Source organism: Vulpes vulpes, chromosome 7 (genome assembly GCF_048418805.1).
Source record: "Vulpes vulpes isolate BD-2025 chromosome 7, VulVul3, whole genome shotgun sequence".
Classification (NCBI taxonomy): Eukaryota; Metazoa; Chordata; class Mammalia; order Carnivora; family Canidae; genus Vulpes; species Vulpes vulpes.
Window position 1 is genome coordinate 79475402 of NC_132786.1, and position 5279 is coordinate 79480680.

A 5279-nucleotide genomic window follows, 5' to 3' on the forward strand; every position below is an offset into this window, starting at 1 on the left:
GAGCACCTTCCATTCTGCATTCTTCCCCATGTATACCCTTGTTTTCCTGTTTTTTTTTTTTTTGAATGCACCAAACACATTCGCATTTTTTTTAAGCAAATGACAAAGACCCAGTTTACCAGCTTTACTTTTTTAAAAAAATTTATTTATTTATGATAGTCACACACACACAGAGGCAGAGACATAGGCAAAGGGAGAAGCAGGCTCCATGCACCGGGAGCCCGACGTGGGACTCGATCCCGGGTCTCCAGGATCACGCCCTGGGCCAAAGGCTCACGCCAAACCGCTGCGCCACCCAGGGATCCCTACCAGATTTACTTTTTTTTTTTTTTTTTAATTTTATGATAGTCACAGAGAGAGAGAGAGGCAGAGACACAGGCAGAAGGAGAAGCAGGCTCCATGCACCAGGAGCCCGACGTGGGATTCGATCCTGGGTCTCCAGGATCGTGCCCTGGGCCGAAGACAGGCGCTAAACCGCTGCGCCACCCAGGGATCCCGGTTTACTTTTTTTTAAACCTAAGCTTAACATTACATATTTAAACAATTGTCAAATCTTACTAAGTTGCCAGTGTTCATGCACAACTAGAAAAACATCCTCAATTTATATTAAACGAGAAATGTATTACCATTAATGCATTAATATCTCTCACTACTAAATACTGAAAAGGTTTGAAATTATTTTTGTGGAAGATTCATCCTGGCAATGTTAACTTCACAGCAGGCCGACTCTACTTGGCTCACATTTCAAACACTATGGAAAAGCAGGTCCGTGCTGGTGTCAGTGTACGAAAGAGTCACGGCCACCTTGGATTATGTTGAATAAAAAAGCAAAGTGCATACAGAGATTTACAACCATTTTAAAGACAAAAACAAAACAAAACAAAACAAAACAAAACAAAGAAACCCCAAAACAATGGTCCTATTATGTGGTCCCAACAATCAACTCAAAAGTCTATGACAAATAGGGCTCCGATGAGCTGTGTATAAATACTTTAGATTAGGGGATCCCTGGGTGGCGCAGCGGTTTGGCGCCTGTCTTCGGCCCAGGGCACGATCCTGGAGACCCAGGATCGAATCCCACGTCGGGCTCCCGGTGCATGGAGCCTGCTTCTCCCTCTGCCTGTGTCTCTGCCCCCCCCCCCCCGTATCATAAATAAATAAAAATTTAAAAAAAATACTTTAGATTAGGTACAGTTATACTGAAAGTTGAGTTCGTTTGAAATCTTCAAAAAAAAAAAAAAAAGCGTTCCTGCCCGTCCTCAGTGGTGCCCGTTCAGCTAACATTTCTGCTTACTTGTTATCCAAGCGCGGCAGCTGCTCCTTTTACCATTTATGGTTAAGGCCTTTAACTGGCCGTTCTCCTCAACTTCTACTCTTTCTTCACCATTCTCCACCACTCTCTTTGTAGTGAGTTTTCTGCCATTAACCATTGTAGTAGAAGTGGATATAGATTTGAAGTTGCCCATCCCACTACCACCAAATGTCGTGGAAGAGAATGAAGTGAGGCCCCCGCGACCTGGCGATGCGAAGGAAGTAAATCCTGTATCAAAAGGAGAAAAGCCTCCTCCGGAGGACGCAAATCCACTGGAGGCGGAGAACGACGACCCCGTGCCTCGGTTCCTGCTCCCACGGGGGCCTCTTCGGCTCCCAGAGAAGTCCAAGGAAAACGGGTCCCTTCCACCAAAACATTCCCTGAAGACATCATCTGGGTTACGGGATGTGAAGCCAAAGTCCAATGGAGTGTCAAAAGGAACCCCACCTCCACCCCCACCCCCACCTCCACCCCCACCCCCACCTCCACCCCCACCTCCACCCCCACCCCCACCTCCACCTCCACGCCCACCTCCACCCCCACCCCCACCCCACCCCCACCTCCACCCCCACCTCCACCTCCACCTCCACCCCCACCCCCACCTCCACCTCCACGCCCACCCCCACCCCCACCTCCACCCCCACCTCCACCCCCACCCCCACCTCCACCTCCACGCCCACCCCCACCCCCACCCCCACCCCCACCCCCACCCCCACCTCCACCTCCACGCCCACCTCCACCCCCACCCCCACCCCCACCCCCACCCCCACCCCCACCCCCACCTCCACCCCCACCTCCACCTCCACCTCCACCATTTAGTCCTTCTTTGCCGGATCTGTCCTGGATGTCCCGTTTTTTTTGCGTCTGATAACACCTCATACGCCTCAGCTACTTGCTTGAATTTCCTCTCTTGCTTCTTTGTTTTCAGGGTTTTTAGCTGGGTGCCACTTTAGGGCCAGTTTCCGTCACGCCTTTTTAATACCCGCAGCTGAGGCCCGTCCCTGCGCGCCCACAACTTCGTAGTCATCCACCACGTTTCAACAGGCTGTTGGGTGAGTCGCGGGCGGGAGCCGGCGGCCGGCAGGAGGCGCGGCGGGGCGGCGGCCCGGGTCTCCTCGGCTCCCGCAGGGCGGCGCTGGCAGCCGCGGCCTGTTTTCTTGTTTTAAAGAAGGGAAGGGATTGGGATCCCTGTGCAGTTGTGGAAAACTCACTCATGGCGAGGCAGGGCAATGGGAAATCCTCAAACAAAACTTGACCATTAAAAAAATCTTGGGGGATCCCTGGGTGCCGCAGCAGTTTGGCGCCTGCCTTTGGCCCAGGGCGCGATCCTGGAGACCCAGGATCGAATCCCACGTCGGGCTCCCAGTGCATGGAGCCTGCTTCTCCCTCTGCCTGTGTCTCTGCCTCTCTCTCTCTCTCACTGTGTGCCTATCATAAAAAAAAAAAAAAAAAAAAAAAAAGTCTTGCATGAGGCAGTAGTCGCTTGGTTCCAGTCCCCAAGTCATGCACAGGTGCAGACCGGGAGCAGCCCAGGCTCAACGTGGATCACGGACTGAGCGCATGGGGTGGTGTATTCCAAGATAGGGTAGTGGAAGGCTGTCTGCAGGTTCTCTTGAAGGGCCATGGGAGTGGGTCATCTCTATGGCTGCCAGTGATGTCTACTTGATGCATTAGCCAGTTAAAAAAAAAAAAAACACTTTTACCATAAATTTCCTTTATATTAAAGCAATTTGACAAAGTCATCTTCCTATGGGGAAAAGATTCCAACAGAGATTAATAATGCATAACTTTTATCGCTGGGTATCTCTCAAATGTTTACTAAGACTCTGATATCTTAATTAGAGAATGTGAAAGGAGTTAAAATATCATTTAGCATTATTTAACATTCTAATAATCATAGGCAATATAAATAAACCACTAGATTGTATAATGGTGTTCTTTTAGTCTTATTTGTCACTTTTCTAAAGGTAAAGCTGCTCATCTTTTGATGACTTTTCAGTCAAAAAGTCCAAAATTGGTAGCTGGATATACCTGTTTCTGATCAATCTGTCCTTTTGACCGTTTTGATTTTGATCTCCAGCCAATTTGTTTTCAATGGAGTCATCTGCTTCCAAAAGGACCAGAAAAACTCTGAGCCTGGGAATCAGGTCATCTGTGGTCTAATTTTACTTTGTTACAATGTAGCAGTGTGACCTTGCAGAAATGACTTCACCCCCTTGGGCTTCAGTTTCCACATCTGTGAAATGAGTTTATTAGATTAGATAATCTCTAGGCTTCATCTAGCCTATGAAATATCACAGTTGAAGTTGGAAGTTATGGATAAAATGTTTCTATATTTGTTATCAAAAACTAAAATAAGGACATGGAAGCTATATTTAGGAAATGTGTAGACCGCACACATGTTGGAAAATTCAATTAATATTTAAAACAATCTTCCAGGCCAGAAGGATAGGTTATTTTCTACAAAATACACTTTAATAAGAATAGGATAGATTGTTTGTCAATTTTTTTATTAAAGATTTATTTATTTATTCGTTCAGAGAGAGCGAGAGAGAGGCAGAGACACAGGCAGAGGGAGAAGCAGGCTACATGCAGGAAGCCCGATGTGGGACTCGATCCCTCGTCTCCAGGATCACACCCCGGGCTGCAGGCAGCGCTAAACCGCTGCGCCACCAGGGCTGCCCCTGTTTGTCAATTTTAAAAAATAAATCTTTTATTTTAGGACAGTTTTAGATTTACAGAATTATGGCAAAGATAATAAAGAGTATTTGTTTTTGCTTTACACTTAAGTTTAAAAATATTTGTGGCAATCAGTGTTCGGTGTGTGTGGTTTTGGTGATGGAAGGGGCTGAGATGAGGCCAATAGGGCAGATTGTGGAGAGAATGGACTTCATATTTTATGTGAAAAGAATTTAGGCATGTTATGTGATGCAATCCTGGTGTTGTGTGACTATCAAAAAACTTCCCAATGACAACCTAATACAAGCTTACCTACATTAATGATCTGGAATAGGGAAGTAGCAATCATATTGTGCTCCAATGTGACTACACCTCATCTAGATTGTTTTTGGGATCATTGAAATGCTTGTAGGAGGCTCAAAGAAGATGGAATGGTATGACAACAAATTTAAAAATTATTGTATAAGAGGAAAGACTGGATGAGTTGGTGAGGCTTAGCCTGAACAAGAGAAGACTTAGCAGAAACAAGCAACCAATTACTTTTTAAATTAAATTTATTTTAAAAACCTAGGTAAATGACTCATATAATAAAAAAATTAAAGTGATGTAAAAGATATCAGTGCTTCTACTTCTGTTTCTACTCAGTTCCTCTATCCTGTTTAGGTATGATTTTTCATTCCTTTCTTTTGAATCCTTCCACAGTGATTCTTTTTCTTTCTTTTTTTTTTCAAAGATTTTATTTATTTATTTATTTATTTATTTATTTATTTATTTATTTATGAGAGACACACAGAAGGAGGCAGAGACAAGCAGAGGGAGAAGCAGGCTCCCTGTGAGGGAGCCCAATGTGGGACTCAATCCCAGGACCCTGGGACCACAACCAGAGCCAAAGGCAGACGCTCAATCACTGAGCCACCCAGGTGCCCCCACAGTGTTTCTTTAGGCAAGCAAATACACATATACAAAAGGAATCAAGCAATGTATGTTGTTTTGCAACTTATTTTTTTTTCTTAATACATTTTGGAGATCTTTCCATATATATAAAGAAGGTGCCTCGTTTGTAGTTTAAACAGTTGTTTACAGTCCCATTCTGTGAAAGCATCACAGGTAACTTAATCAGTTACAAAAATCAATGTTTGAGTTCTTGCCCATGTTCTGTTTTTACAATGTTGTTATTCACAGGAAAAAAAAAAACAAGAAGAAATGAGCAGCAATGCTCATTTTTCACCTCAAATTAGTGCAGGCATATCCATAGGACAAATTCTCAGAAGTGGGGCCCCAGGTCAAA

At 44.9% G+C, this 5279-nt stretch overlaps 1 pseudogene; it reads right to left on the minus strand.

Moving 5' to 3' along the window:
* Window positions 1-1290: 1290 nt before the first annotated feature.
* LOC112935091 (dnaJ homolog subfamily B member 6-like) lies at window positions 1291-2349 on the minus strand (annotated as a pseudogene).
* Window positions 2350-5279: the final 2930 nt, after the last annotated feature.